This window comes from Lissotriton vulgaris, chromosome 8 (genome assembly GCF_964263255.1).
Source record: "Lissotriton vulgaris chromosome 8, aLisVul1.2, whole genome shotgun sequence".
In the NCBI taxonomy this organism is placed as follows: domain Eukaryota; kingdom Metazoa; phylum Chordata; class Amphibia; order Caudata; family Salamandridae; genus Lissotriton; species Lissotriton vulgaris.
The window spans coordinates 1390838876-1390855855 of record NC_141696.1 but is presented as its reverse complement, the minus strand read 5'-3'; the positions used below and the strand labels follow the sequence as shown (position 1 = coordinate 1390855855).

The following is a 16980-nucleotide window of genomic DNA, read 5'->3' as shown; positions in this document are numbered from 1 at the left end:
TCCAAAAGTAACATTGGGATACTTGTAAGCTCCTATGAAGATCGGTTATGGCAACCATACCTCGATTCTGCATTAAACAAGACAATTTTAAAGCAAATCTTAACAGTGAGGCTTATGGCATTGCCGATAAAAGATATCAACAGGCGCTGGAAAACCCTAGAGGCGATTACCACCTGCAGACTTTGCCACCAGCATGAAGAATCCATGGTCCATTTGGTCTGCATATGAGTCTAGCATGGTGCCCTGTCCCCTTGGATTGTGGAGCCCCTCTCTATTTACCTTGACTTTTTCAGTACCGTACAGGCGAAAAAAAACTCCAAAGAAAAATTGCCTTTGTGCTTCTCCTGTGCTATTCTAACTCATTTTGCCAGCCTCATCTAACTATTCTCGCCATGACATCATGGCATCTGATTATTCATGGAAAGCCATGAATTGTAAGAGCTGCCAAGAATCTGCCCACATCTGCTTGCATGTGTATATGTGATAATATTGTGTGTTAATAGCTCGCTACCATTTACCGTGAGTCGAAGGATTTCACACTTATGAGAGATTAAGCAAGGACCATTTCGAAAATCTGTATCCATTTCCCCCAGTTTAGTTATGCTCTGCTATGCAGGCTCACAGCACACATACCTATCCATCCTCTGCAGAGAGGCAGCACGCCCACACAGCACGTCCCAAACATCCATCCGGGGGGAAAATGACATCAACCTCCATATGGCGCGCCTTCTTGTAAGAAGGTTCTGCACTCACCACGCGCACTGTGTAATACAATCTGACAGGATTTATTCAGGCATATTTCATTTCCATGCAATGTGTGCAATAACAATTGAATACATTTTAGGCCCTTACAGAAACCTCTGCATTCGGCAACGTCAACATTAAAAAACGAAAATATTTAAATGTATCATAAACGCGCAACCTCCAGTTGTTTACATTAGGGGTTGTGAAATTAAACTTCTGCTGCCAACGCTGTAAGAAGTGAACGACTTCAGCACTTCAGAAAATCTCTAAACTAGGCACAACGTAGGCTATGGGCGAAGGGCTGCAATAAAAAAGTGCGTGTGCATGATAACGTTCGAGAAAAAACATCTTATTTGTCTGAAACAATCTCTTGGCAAAATTTGGAGTTTACAATGGTTTTAATCTAGGAAAGCCCTCTTCAGTGGTGTTTTCAACTTTTTCTTAGACTTATCAAAGTATGTAATTCTCAGTGTGCTACATTTTCATATGTAGGCAATGTTAACCTTGCTATTTCAAAGACATTGGTCTTCGTCTCTCTTTAAACAATTAACATACATGGTCAAAACACATTTAAAATTTGTCTCTTAAGTACATGTGTTCCATATTACATAAGGGTGTGGCAGTAGGTGGAGGGAGGTGCATATACATAGTGAACTCCTCGAAAGTGCAGACCAGTAATATAAGCAGACAGGAGTCTTCCTTAGCATGAGGGCATCATCTTTAATTTGTAAGGTGACTATCTCAGTGCTGTCATGCGATTTGAAGCCGAATTGATAGACATGCAGGAGATGGTTGGCGCTGATGTGATCTTGCAGTTGTGCACAGACTGCTTTTTTGATTATTCTGTAGATGCAAGATAGATGGGAGATGGGTCTGTAATTGCCAAGGGTGTCAGGGTCTGGTCTGCATTTCTTCAGGAGTTGATGGATCTGGCCTTTCTTGAGATCTTCAGACCTTAAGCGAGGGGGGGCTTTGTGATGGTGAAAAGGGGTGAGTAAAGTTGTGTGTGATCTACCAGAATATTGTTGTACCCGGCCAACCCCTGACATTGGATACTGAGGACAGGTGGCCCACCAAAATGGGATGGCCAACAATGTTTAACAGGACCAGAAGATCTTGGGCTACAACCCTGCTGGCATTAGAAATATGGTCTCAATACATCTCAGTGCTCATCCAATATCGGAAATCTGCTTTGGACAGGATTAGGTAAACCATTAGTTTCTACAGACGTATTAAACTGGTTGAACACTACCCGACCTACCTATTTTTATATGTAAGGAAGCTGGGATATTATATAGAAATTGGTCAACTTGCTTGGATCTGGTGAGGATTTTTTAAGAAGTGAAACCAATATCGCTAGTGTAAATGTTTGAAGAATGTTGCCACTCACTTTAGAGGAATTCATCATCTTACATACTTCTCGGGTGACCATCAGTCTTAGGTCTTTTAAGATATATACTTGATTGTAGTCCTGAGACAACCGTGATGACTGGCTTTTTATGGCCAGCTTATTGATGTGCTGTAGACATACAGGATCAAAATTCAGGTCATCAGAATTTTGGGCCTCATTCAAAAGGATAAGTGTGCTTGTGTAGATCTACTCATGTGTAACTCTACTCCTCCACGTAAGTGTAAATATCCACTTTTTTACTGTTCTCCATTTCAGAGTAAAAATGTACACCTTGATGCAGACCCAACAGTCTCCATTCCCTTAAGTTAGGGAGTGGAGACTACCACTACTGAAGTTGTGAGTGCAAAGTTACAATTAGTAAATGTACACCTGTTTGTGGAGATCTCCTCCCCTGGACCAGAAATATCCCTAAAGGGAATTATAAGGAATTTTAATAAAGTTTATCATTTTATTTTTAAAAATAATAACTAAAATGAATGTCATGTAAAATAAAAATGCAACATAATTTTAAACAAATTATATTAACAAAGGACAACTTAAAGAAAAAGACAACACACAACCTCCTAAAATTAACTTTGCATTACATTGTAAACTAATCTAAATAAATGATTTTAAAAAATATTTTGTAATGTGTGAGCAGTACTTGAAGAATAAAATCATCCACCTTCACTAATGTTTTTAACAAACATGTGTATAAGCTGTTTTTCAGTAGATTCAATAATATTTAAACTTTTTAACCTGCAAAAATATTAATTAAATTATTTTTGTCAATGTATTATTAAATTATATAACAAATTTGTATTCATTATACTTTAAGTTTTTAACATACAAACACACACACACATTATTGCCTGAGGGTTGTTAGTGTTGTAGCTAGAGTGTGTTACATTAGCTGTAGTTGGCCATATGGGATGCTTGGCGTATTCCAAGGCTGGGCTGAAGTACATTTGCATCTGTTTTTTTACTATAAGGTCTAAAGAAGAGTTTAAAATGTATTTTGTCTTACTCTTTGGTGTGTTAGCATGTCCCTCCCTAAACTGCTCCTTACATTTCCCTTAACCCCATCCATTTTGTAATAATGATTCAGCATTTTCCATCCACTCCCCTTTGTCCCTGCCACATTTGCTACTGAATCCTATACTTACATGTGCTTCTGCGATAGGTTTGTGAATTGCATGTACTTTTTTTTTTTTTTTTTATTGCCACAGTTGGGTCATTTGAAAAATAATACATTCAGCATCAAAATATACACATCCACAATCTTCTATTACAAAATTGTTTGAAACGGACGGGGAGGACAAGATTACCAAATTCAAATACAGAATACATAGATCCATAAACTATTCCTCTAAGTACTCTTTAAGTACCCCCCAAATCATTATACCTACTACATGGCGGAGGCAAGATGGCGCCCGCACGGCCGGACGTGTCGGACGTGTGAGCTGATCTCTCTCCCTGACCCACAGGTCTATGGCTTGGAGTAACTATCGGCGATGCGAGATAGACCTTGAAAACACTGGCGTAACGATATAAACTTAGAACGGAAAGAAACGGAAAAGAAACGCGAGCAGCCCTTCTTACCTTTTCAGCAGGTTGTGGAGAATATTGCAAGCGCGACGAGGAAGAGAACGCTTACGCTGATGCTGAAAGTGGTTACAGCGCGGACGAGACTTCGCCGAGCCTGGTGGGCGGTAACTCACACAGGTGCTGCAGCTTGGCTTCGCTGTGAACGCTGTGAACGCCGCCTCACTCGAGTTCGTGAGGAGAGAGGAGCCGCAAGAGTTTCTGACGTTATGGCCCGAAAGGTACATGCAAAAAGCGAGATCAGGAGGCAAATACTACAGTGACTGCATGTGGAGGTGAGAAAGACTTGAGTGGGGCTGCTGCAAAAAAAACTGGGGCAGGGGTAGTTTCTGAAACTCCTGGAGCAGTTAAACAAACGATCTCCACCCTTTTTTTGGCGGCAGAAGAAAAAAAACGAAAGGAAGCGGCGCATAGTCCACAGTCAGCATCACAATCAAAAAACTGTACGGGAGAATCCACTACGTCGGTACTAAAAGAGATGATGCTGAACGATAAATCGCTAGAGCAAGTATCAATCGCTGTGCCACAAAATGTTATTACACCACTTGGTATTTCATCTGTAAATGAAAGCATCGGACTCACTATGATAGATGGTGAGCCTAGCTCCGGATTATTGGAGAGAAATGCTATAGATCACCTTGATGGCTCAATTACGGTAGAGAAAGGCTTGGCTGCAAAGGTGGATACAATTGCAACTAATGAGGCAGAATCAGAGGATTTTTACTTAGTCTCAGAAAACAGCCTCTTCATGTGAAGATTTGGTCACACCGTACTCTAAGCAAATGCGTATGGAGGAAGTTGAGAGTGAGGCTGATGATGATGAAGCCGATGAATACACAGAAGAAAGCCCTATCACTGTGAGGGGTGAAGGAGATGCGTCTATGACGGAGTAGGCTGTCGGAGGGTATCAAGAAGGTCTGATGGATAATATTACTTTAGCCACGATATATCAGACAATTTTGAGCCGTATGGACAAAACTGAGCAAGAAAGCCATAAAATTCAAAACTCTTGTCGGAAGCTTCAAAGTTCTATCCGGAGACTAGCAAAGTCACAGTCTGACTTCGGGGAAAGGTTTACTGAGGTTGAAACCAGAGTATCTAATATTGAGGATGAATTGGTAAAACAGAAAGCGGCCACTGAAACTTTAAGTGCTAATGAAGAGGACTTACTATGGAAAATGGCCGATTTTGAAAACCGCGCTCGGCGCAATAATTTAAGACTTATGCAAATCCCTGAAGGTAAAGAAGGGCAGGATTCACGCAAGTTTATAGTGGAATTGTTCCAGAAGGCATTCCCGGATCTGAAAAAATGGGACTGGGAGCGAGAGGTCGAGCGCTCCCATAGATATCCCTTCAATAACCAACTTCGATCTGGGCAAAATGCCATTAAACCTAGACCTTTTCTTGTGGCCTTCAACAGCTTCCGTGCCAGAGAAGATATATATATGCACACTCGACCAAATAGTAAAAGCATAGGTGAAGGGTTTACTTTTTTTGCAACACCAGACTATAGTAAATATACAATGGATACTCGCTGGCAGCTACGACAGTTGGTGAATCAATTCCAAACAAAGGGTGCACAAGCCTATATTATGAACCCGGCTAAACTTAAAGTTATTTATAAGGAGAATGCTCGGTTCTTCACTAATGTTGCAGCCGCAAAGGAATATTTGCATGTTATAAAGGACTCTTAGACTCTCAGATTTATTACATTGGATTAAATGGATAATCTATTTATACGAAAATTACCTAAATGAATGATATCCATGAATGACTTTTAGGTACCAGTTATTGACTTAGCTAACGGGCATGCATTTTGTATGACGTACAATATAGAATGGTTGCTGCAATTTTTTCTCTGTTTTTTAAAGGAATAGTCATGCATTTAGGAGATGTATTGTTTATCTTTTGGTCTTTGATAGTAAGAATTGGAAGGTATGGATATGTCGATGTAAAATCAGCAGTTTGTATACAAGTTAAAAGATGAACAGAAAGAAGCCTGTGGGGTGACGACAGGGGTGGGGGGGGGGGGGGCGATAAGCTCATTACCATCACCAGGACCAGGAGTCCGAAATCCTCGGTAATGGAGGGGGGGGGACAGTGACCGGGGGGCTAGGGGGTTGTTGGTGGAGGGGGGCACTGGGGTTAAAGGGGGAAAAATACACGTTGGGGTCAAATGACTGTATAGAATTGACAAAAAGTCACAGATCTATTATTAGAGTACTAGCCGGGGGTAGGATGGGATTTACCAAAGTCACAATAAATCATGTAAGTGGAGAAGTCAAAGATGGTGGGAAACTACTGTGATGGCTAGGAATATCAAAAAATTTTCTTTTAACGTTTCGGGTCTCAACAATATAAATAAAAGGAAGAGGATTGCCTCTGAAATTCGTTTTTTGAAACCGGATATTTTGTGTTTGCAGGAGACCCATCTCCCCTGGGAGAAAAGGGGCTTAGCTGCTGATTTAGGGTACATAGTGTTGGCAGCATCTCAGCAAACAAGCTTGATTAGAGGGGTAATGATTTTGATTAGACCGCGTTTAGGTATGCTTGTACGCAGTCTAACGGATAAGTGGGGTAGATGGGTGATAGTGACATTAAATATAGGAGGTACACACATAACGATATGTTCAATTTATGGATCTAATTTGGATGAGGGGGAAGTATTTGAGCATTTAAACTCTGAGTTGGCTAATTGGAGCTCTCCCTTGGTTGTGTGTGGTGACCTAAACATTATTTTGGCGGCTGGGGAGTTAGATGCTGGAGCAGAGAATTATAAGGGGCGAAAGCCTCGTGTTTTTAAAGCATTATACAACCTAGTTAAGGATTATGCGCTGGTTGACATCTGGAGTAAAAATTATCCAACATCACCAGGGTATACTTATTATTCCTCAACACATAGGAAATTTGTCCGCCTGGATTATTTTTTTACTTCAACTAGCATTCAATCCAATATAAAGATTCAGCTATACCCCAGGGTAACATCGGACCACTCCCCACTGATAATTGAGATTGCCTATGTTGGAGAAATGAAACAAAGCAGGAGCTTTTCGTTCGACAGGAAACTTTGCCTGGATGAACAATACAGAGAATATATGGGTAAATGGATTGCAGAATTTATACAGAACAACATAAGCTCCACTAATATTGAGATAATATGGGATACTTGGAAAGCCTGTTTTAGAGGGGAAGCGGTGAGTTATGGACTCTATCATCAAAATCAGCAACGGGGAAAAATGCGGGACTTGTATGATCAGCTGTGTAAGGGCTGAAGAATATCTGATTAAAGAAATAGAGAAGGGGGATAATACGACTAAAATCCAGGAGTATGATGGGTTAATTGCTAAATGTCGTGCTAATATCACAGGAGTTTGGTGTGAGGAGATAGCTCGGAAATATCTAACATATAGAAGGTATATCCATGAGTTATGGGGAGGCTATAGGAAGGGCTTTGGCCCTAAAATTAAAAATGAAGGAGTCTGCTCGCCAAATTGCGAAAATGCAAGATAAAAATGGGGTCATGTTTGAAGATCCAGAGAAAATATTGGAAATATTATACCAGTTTTACACTGAGTTATATACCCATAAATCTAACCTATCTCCCGACGTCTTTTTGCATGAGGTCATTTTTAGCAAATTAACAGATCTTGAGAAAGAGGCGTTAGATCAGCCTTTTTCAATGGAAGAACTGGAAAGAGCAGTTAAAAATATTCCGAATGGGAAGGCAGCTGGCCCTGATTTTATTCCAGGGGAGGTGTACAAATGCTTTTTTGAACCTTTAAAAACTTTTATGTTGGAGACTTTTAGAATGGCACAATTGGGGAGAGCTCCACAGTCATGGGATGATGCTTCAATTGTTGTGTTCGCTAAAAAAGGGAAACCCCCAGAGCAGCCCGCCTCATATCGACCCATATCTTTACTAAATTGCGATAGCAAGATTTATTCGAAGATGCTTGCAAACCGCATGTCTAAGGTTATAACACCTTTAGTATCACTGATTCAGCATGGGTTTATCCCAAATAGAGGAACTGTGGCACATGTTAATAAGGTGATCACCTTGATAGACATAGCAGAAACCGAGAGAAGAGACTTGTCGCTGATATTACTCGACGCTGCGGTAGCGTTCGATCGCGTAGAGTGGGCATATCTGTGGGTAGTAATGAACAGAATGGGATTTGGTAAAAACTTCCAGAGAGCTATTAAGGTATTGTATCGCTCACCTAACGCGAGAGTTGTAGTTATGGGCCGAAAGTCGGAAAAGATAGTTACTACAAGAGGTACACGCCAGGGGTGTCCCTGCTCTCCACTTCTCTTTGCGTTATTTATTAATCCATTCTTAACTAAATTGCTAGAGTCACCACATATTAAACCATTTATTGTTTCAAGCATACCTCACTCAGTATTTGCGTATGCGGATGACATAGCCATCATTACCACTGATCCTGGGCAGGCAATGACAGAGATTGAACGCTTGGCCACTGATTTTGGAAATAGCTCCGGCTACAAGTTAAATGCCGCAAAAACACAAGTGCTCTGTACAGATAGCGTTCAATTTAACAATTATAGGGTTACCTCCGAAGTGACATATTTAGGAATCACAATCAAATCTCATACACAAGAAATAGTGGACGTTAATTGGGGTAAGATAATGCAACAACTCAAGCAATCCTTAGATAGATGGGGGAGACTCCAATTGTCTATAATTGGGAGAGGTAACATCATCAAGATGAATGTATTAGCCAAGATATTATATTTATATCGCAGTATTCCCTTAGAGATACCCTTAAATCATATTTATAAGTTGCAAACTTTATGTATAAAATATTTTTGGGCACCCGGAAAAACTAGGCGAGCAATGAAATGGTTGACTTTGCCAATAGAGAGAGGTGAGCGTGGGATTCCGGATTTTGTGTTTTATTTTTATGTTTGTTTTTTACAAAGAATGAGAATCTTGCTGACTGCAGAACAAATTGAGGACCCGGCAGAGTCCCCGTCGATATTATATCTATTATTGGGGGAGCATGCAAAGGGATGTTTGTTAAAAGAGTTGGAGGGGAATTACTACAAGCACACCCGTTTTAAGGTGGTTGAGTCTGCATATAAAGTTTGGAGAAAGGTCGCCAGGATCATGAAGCTAGAGAGAATTTCGTACCACACTCCTCTTTCAGCGGAGAAAATACTTCCATCGATATTCTGGGACAATGTAGCGAAGGAATGGAGCAAGAAAGGGGTGGTCAGAATTGGAGATCTATATGAGACGGGCGGAATATTCAGATCTTTTTCAAATATGGGTAGTAAATATCAGTTACCTCATTTTTCTTTTTTTAAATATCTTCAAGTCAGAGATTTTTGTTTAAAGAAATTAACCAGACCCACTCCTAATAAATTAATAGAGGCAAATCAATCAAAAAAAAGGATTGGTATGATATATCGGTCGCTGATGGAATATAAACCTGACGACTTGAACAAATATAATGCATACTGGCAGAATCAGTTGGAGGAAACCGACCTAAATATTGTAGATACTATTTTGATGGCTAAGGATATTTGTTTGTCAGCCAATCTGAAAGCTCAGGTATATAAGACTATATTTAGATTATGTTATACTCCCAAACGAATGGCAACATGGGGGCCTATGTATGATGGAAAGTGTTTTCGGTGTGGAGGGGAAGATGTCGATATTGTTCATGTCTTTTACAACTGTCCTAAACTATCGTCTTTCATCTCCAGTATAGAAAGGTTTATATCTTTAGTCATTCATTATCCGATTAAAATATCCCCCGTACTTATGTTAATAGGGGGGGGGGGCAATGTGTCAATGAAAATGTGAACTTATGTAAATTCAAGAACTTTTTATTTGTGGCAATGACCATAGCCCGGTTATGTAAAGCCACGGAATGGCTACAACCTGAAGCACCGATGTTTGAATTTTGGAGAAGAAAATTGTTTAATGCATATGAATTAGAATGGAATCTGTATGCTTTAAAGGGTGTTAGGAAAAAGCGATTAGGTATAATGTGAATTGCATTTACAATTGCATTATGCAGGATGTAAAGTTGTTCTACTGGCGTACTACCTTATGTACTCCTAAATGGCTTTTGTGGGTCAGGCCTTATGTATGCTGCTGGGAATGTAGGGCTCTAGGAACATGGGAGAAATACCTAGTGCTTGATGTATATTTGTATGTAAGTGGTATTTGTATAACACAAAGCTAGCAAAAGTGCAACTAATGCTGTTCAGTGTCAAAGACACAGTCAACAAATGATTGTAGGGAATCGCTGGATTCGGAGATAGGAAGCAGACTGCTACTGCATTGTGATGTAGTGTTATTTTCCAAACTAGAGCTGGGTTTGGGAGATTCTATTTTATATGGTTATGTCATTCCTGATCGTTGGTATATTCGATGGAGAAGGCCCGTTGCAGGGCTCTCGATTTTATTTTGGACTTCTTCGTCTTCATTACGCTGGCGTCCTGACTGCATGTATGCTGAGAGCTCTGGAGATGGTGAACTTGACAGACAGGTAATGGGGTGCGGTGGTCTTAAAGGCTTTGCAGTCAATGCTGCCGGTTGTGAAGTTGGTGCAGGTAGGTGCACTGGCGTAACAAAACTCGAGGGCGCCTTCCTGCAAGGCACGTGGAGGGGCCCCTCTGGGCTCAATTAGGAGCTCTGCAGCCATAGTGCTGTGCTGAGGGAGCCCCCTGGAGCTTGGGGTCCCCCGCACCGCGGGGGCTGCGGGGGCCTGTGTTACGTCCCTGGGTAGGTTGATGTCATGGAGATCCATTAGGTTGGGGTGGATGTACGTTGTTACAACGCATGCTTTTACCACGCATGCCTTTACAACGCAGGTTTTTCAAAGCAAGTCGTTACAACGACTTGCGTTGGGAGGTGCTGGATAGTGAATAGTTTAATTTACTATTCCAACTCCAGCCCCCTTGGATAGTAGGGAAGGTGTTGGATAGTAAATTAAACTATTACCTATCCTACAGCGCCCCCCAGCGCAATTCGTTGTAATGACTTGCGCTGAAAAACCTGCATTGTAAAGGCACTGCGTGGTAAAAGTTGCATCGTAAAGGATGTTTCCCGGTTGGGGTTGACAAGGTCATATTACTTCAGGCCCTCGATAAGGCCTTCTGAGGCATTTAGCATGCACTTGAGGGGCGGGCAGAGTGGCATCTAAGAATGTATATTGAAATTGGGTAACTATTCTTAGGTCTTGGGTAAGAAATGGTGAAGGTTTCTTGGCATGCAGTCTCTCTCGTCTCCTTAGGGTGGGTGTGGGGTTTCCATCCAGGCATTGTCAGCAGTGGGGCCATTCAACAAAGCTCCAGCAGGACAAAGGCCTCAGTCCTTTCGTGGGAAAGTGGGCAGCATTCAGGAAGACTCGTTGCAGAGTACACAGAGGATGGTGTTGACGTGGCTCTTTGCAGTGTGACTTTACCTTATATTCACATCTCTTGGGGCTTGCATAGCAGGAGAGACCAATTAAGGATCATTTCTGCCTCCGGACAAGCCAAAGATGTCCTACAATAGCAGATTTTTGTTAGATGAGAGGGCCCTCAAAAGAGCCAAAATTCAAAAAGTAAAACTCCAGGGACTTTCATAGAAAAGTTAAAAAAAGATAGTGTGATGGGACAGCTGATGCAGTCAGATGGAACGTTCATTCCCACAAAATCCATTTACTTAACTCTCCCTGGTGGATAAAGCTCTTTACAGGTAGGTAGATAGCAGTTTCTAATATGTTTACAACACGTGTTGCCAACTGGATTTTCTCATTATATAGCAATAAACATATTTTGACAACAATACCACAAAATATTCCACTAAGGTCCACACAATACAGGTGGTTGGATCTATACAAAAGTAATGTTAAACGGGTGGTGAGTATTTTACTATACATTTAACAATGTTTTTCGAATTTAAAGTGATATAGTATCACATTAAAGCACTTTCAAACTCTAAAGCTATTTCCATATGTTATTCCCCCATCAAAGCTAAATTTAAGCTTACACAATGATTTCTGGGTGAGGTGACCCACCATTTGGTAAAATTCCAACAAATGTTATACCAACTCTATTCTCATTGACGTCGGTGCTTTGGATGTCTCATGAATTACTTGCGTTACTACGTATATTTATGCTTCCTGTTACCATAGCTTAGAGAAGATTCCTTGGAAATAATTTCTCCTTGTGTCAGTTAGGTCAGTTTCGCAATCAGCCACTGTTTGTCACATTATGAATTCACAAATGTACAACCTTGCTAGAATCTCAAATTAAATATCCCAAAGTTCTCATTAGGTAACAGGCAGTAGCATACAGATATAAGCCAATCCCAGTTACCACATGTTGGTGTCCTGCCCCCTAAGGGTGGATAGGTGGTAACCAGCAGAGTGTACTTTTGTTACCCGTATTAATAGTCCACCTGTGGATCATGGGGGTATGAGCCACCTAAAGAAGCTGCACGCCTTTTGCCGCTTTGGTGTGATACCTATTGTTATTTCGCTGCCGGTGGTGGAAGGGTCAACAACCTCAGACGAAGAGCAGCCTTTTGTATGTTTTATTCTGGGTGGTACTACTTGGATGCAGTGGGGCTCGCCTCCAGATTTCTTACGATGTGGTAGCAATCCCGCTGTGTCCTGGTGCCACCATACTGCCATTCTTCACTTGGCAGTTATTTTGGCACGCTGGTCCTCTGGGCTGCTGGTCCATTTTGCCCGTATGAAGGGAAGAACAGTTTACTCTGCCCTTTTAATTGCCCAAAAAGCAGTTCTTCTCCATCTCTCCGAATGGTTATTCTCATATAATGAGGCCCCACATGATGTATGATGATATAGTAGCATCTTCTCTGAGTGGGTTCATAGATAGAATCCAAAGTTAATCAAGAAGAAGGTTTATGTTAAGTTCCAAAAGTCTTTTATTGCAAGAATCTTTAGTTCTTATCTTCACGATATTGATAGCATATCGAAAGTTCAAAATAAAGTCATGATAATTATCATTTAGTAAAACTCTGATGCATTTCGGGCGGTATGCCCTGTCTCAAGGAGTACTGAAAGAAGAAGAAATAAGCAACAATCAGGAAGTTATATTAACTAGTGGGGAAGGTCAAGCGGGTAAATAAGCGGGGTGGTCGTGATGTTTAACAGAATAACTAAGCAGAGTGGTGTGAGGGGAAACAGTAAAGGTAAACGGGGTTAGTGAGATGGTAATGTGGGCGGTAACAGAGGTGGGGAAAATGTTAATGAAAAGGATACAACGTGGGTATGGTGAAGGCTATGAAACAAAACTAACAAAAGCGTCGCAGGATGCTGCTAAAAATGCCTGCAGTGGTCGAGGGAAAATGGAAGGAACTTACTTCATGGCGAAGACGCCGGTGTCTCAGGGTCAAGTCGAAAATGAGCTTGAGTAGCAGGTGTGGTGGGGCGTGAACTTGAGGGTTAAGTACTAACCAAGCGGAGTAATCGAAAGTGGACTAACACGGTGTGACGGGGAGTGGTGGACATAAAGGACGTTAAAATGAAAGTGGAGTAGGTGGCCATCTTAGGTGGGGGGAACAAAAGAAGCTGAAAAGATAAAGTGTGAATGAAAGCATAAAGAGCAAGGCATGAAAGTTCAGCAAAACCACTGAAGCAAGAGCCAACGTTCTTGCCTATAGTGAAGAAGAACGCCAACGCATCTATTCTCTGATCGAAGAAGACATCAGCCATACTACAACTACACGCACTAAAGAGCAATGCATCAAACAACTCTTATACCTTTCTAAACGTCACGTCAACCAGAAGCTCCATGCGAGCACATTACTGAAGTACCACAGAGCCCTCAGAATCCCACGTGGACTACGGATAGCTCTCAAGCCCTCCCTTTGTAAAAATTCGAAAACATTTATAGAGAAGTGGAACGGGATCCTCAATAAATGTAGCCTTGATTTGATCCTATTGATAGTCGAAGAACTATCTGGCATCCTTAAAGACTTGGACAAGTAAATCAAAGACATTGAATGTGAACTAAGCGATTTACTCAAACCTGAAGAACTCACAAAAACCTTAGAAGATATCAACGAATCGCTTGATAAACACAGTAAAGAAATCAATGAACGCAAAGTAAGAAAATTTAGGAGAGTAACCCTAGATTATAAACTGGACGAAGTTTATAATTGGGCTGAAGTCTACGCCCAAAGGCGTCGCAACAAACCATTTAGCACTCAAACCGGCACCTCATCATCTGGGAGTGACTCTACTTACCGTCCCCCGAGAAAAACAACAATACAGACCACTACAACATCTAAAAGTGATGCTCAAACTAGCAACCAGGCTACCACTTCCACAGAAGGACAACAATCCACTCCGGTTAATTTTTTAGAATCGGGCCAAGAAACAATAGAAGACCCAGGAGGAGCAAAAAGAAAGGAAAAAGGAAAAAAGTCCTCCAACCACGCGAAGCACAGTGACCAAGAAAGATACCAAACCCAAAAAGATCACCTAGTCATCAATATCTCGGACACAATTTTATCACCTCACCAAATGAACTTATTAGAAAAAGGCACGCCATTCATTCCGACCGCCCAAACCAATCTATTGGAACTTGAAGTCAGCACATTCAAACTTACACGCAAACTCAGACTACGCAATTTTTTCGACAATGTGTTACCTCCCAACACAAATGAAAAACAAGATCAACTCAAGGGATTAAGACCACCTAGTACTTATCAGGCACCATGCAGCCACAAGTGCATCGACCTATTTGAAAACCTGGTTCGAAACGACTTATCTAAAATCAACTTTAAGAAGATTTCCAAACATAAAAACATCACACAAAAGGACCGAGACATACTTAAGATTTTGGCTAATAACCCTGAATGTAAATGTACTAAAGCTGACAAAGGAGGCGCACTTGTAATCCTCAATACCAACATGTACAATAAGAGATTATATGAACACATCCAGGATGTGAATACATACATGAAACTGGACAACAATCCAACACGAGAATTTCAGACCATTTTGAATACCATAGTACTGAAAGCATATGAAACTGGTATTATTGAGGACCGTACCAATAATTACTTGTTAAGCGAACATCCTAAGAGCCCGACAATTCACATGTCTCCCAAAATCCACAAAGACTTGCACGACCCACCTTTCAGGCCCATCGTTTCAACTCGAGGATCTTTGCATGAACCAGTGGGCAAATTCATTGATAAGTATCTCCAACCTTTGATTACAAAGATGAAAAGCTATATCAAAGACACCACCGAATTTCTATTAAAACTCTCTGAAATTCACACAGATTCAACAGACCCAATCATATTATGTACTGCTGATGTCAGTTCCCTCTACACCTCTATCCCCCATCAAGGAGGTATTGAAGCCATCGAACAAGCTATCCTTCACAGTGACATTGATACCCCAATGCAAACATTCCTTAAGGAACTTATGATCTACACACTATACCACAGCTATTTCCAACAAGACAACTGCTGGTATCTTCAACTATCCGGAATGTCGATGGGAAACTGTGCGGCTCCCACGTACGCAAACATCTATATGCAAAATTTTGAAAACACTCACATCTATGGCAATAAGGACTTCTATGACAAAATCAAGATGTACGTTAGGTACATAGATGATCTTTTTTTCCTGTGGACAGACACCAAATACTCTCTTACCAATGCATTAACTGAGTTAAACACCAAAAACGAGAGTATAAAACTTACCTGGCATATGAGCGAAACAGACATCTCCTTCTTGGACGTCAACATCAAAATCACTGAACAAGGGATTATCACGGATCTTTACCGTAAACCTACAGATCGCAACAACACCCTGCATTACACGAGTTTCCATCAGGAATCACTTAAGAAACACTTACCATTTTCACAAATGCTACGCGTGAAACACATTGTATCTGAGGAAACCACCCTCCAACTAAGAATCAAAGAAATGCAAGATCGTTTCACACAAAGAGGTTACCCTGAAACCATTCTTGAGGATGCCACTACACGAGTCGCAGCCATCAACCAACAGGAAACTTTCATCAAAAAGATCAAACAGACAGATCAACACATGGTGCTGGTATCAAAATACTCTACGGCAAGCGCAACTTTAAAAAAAATCATCCTCAAACACTGGCCCATTTTACAAATGGAACCTGATTTCAGAGACCTGTTTAAGACACAACCTTTCTTTGCCTACACTCGTAGCAACAACATCAAAGAAACACTAACAAAAAAATCTGTTATTATCAAAGAAATCAAAGGAACTCGGCCATGCATGAACTGTAATAATTGTAATTGCATCATTAAAGGGAACAACATCAAACATCCCATGAAAAGTCATACAATCAAACTCAACGTGAACGCCACTTGTGACTCCATGAATCTAATCTATGCCATCAAATGCCCATGCGGTAAACTATACGTTGGTAAAACTGAGAGAGAGATTAAAGTACGCATTAACGAACACAAATCCAACATCCGCACAAAGAACGACAAATCCAACGTTGCAACTCATTTTCTCGAATTCAACCATACGATTGCTCAACTGCAATTCATCGTTTTGGAAACCGTGATGACAAAAGAAGGAATTGACAATCGCAAATTTCTTCTAAAATGAGAACTAGAATGGATCTATCGTCTACAAACACTCAAGCCACATGGACTTAATGATCGCACTGAATTTAGTTGTTATTTATAGTCAAATATGTTTCACTTGTACTTTCATGCCTTGCTCTTTATGCTTTCATTCACACTTTATCTTTTCAGCTTCTTTTGTTCCCCCCACCTAAGATGGCCACCTACTCCACTTTCATTTTACCGTCCTTTATGTCCACCACTCCCCGTCACACCGTGTTAGTCCACTTTCGATTACTCCGCTTGGTTAGTACTTAACCCTCAAGTTCACGCCCCACCACACCTGCTACTCAAGCTCATTTTCGACTTGACCCTGAGACACCGGCGTCTTCGCCATGAAGTAAGTTCCTTCCATTTTCCCTCGACCACTGCAGGCATTTTTAGCAGCATCCCGCGACGCTTTTGTTAGTTTTGTTTCATAGCCTTCACCATACCCACGTTGTATCCTTTTCATTAACATTTTCCCCACCTCTGTTACCGCCCACATTACCATCTCACTAACCCCGTTTACCTTTACTGTTTCCCCTCACACCACTCTGCTTAGTTATTCTGTTAAACATAACGACCACCCCGCTTATTTACCCGCTTGACCTTCCCCACTCGTTAATATAACTTCCTG

The 16980-nt window shown here is 41.1% G+C and overlaps 1 protein-coding gene across 4 annotated transcripts in view; it reads right to left on the bottom strand.

The window, feature by feature from the left end:
* The window catches only part of SIM2 (SIM bHLH transcription factor 2), a 635950-nt gene that overhangs the window by 197946 nt on the left and 421024 nt on the right, over window positions 1–16980 (bottom strand). The gene's annotated exons all lie outside the window — the stretch shown is intronic.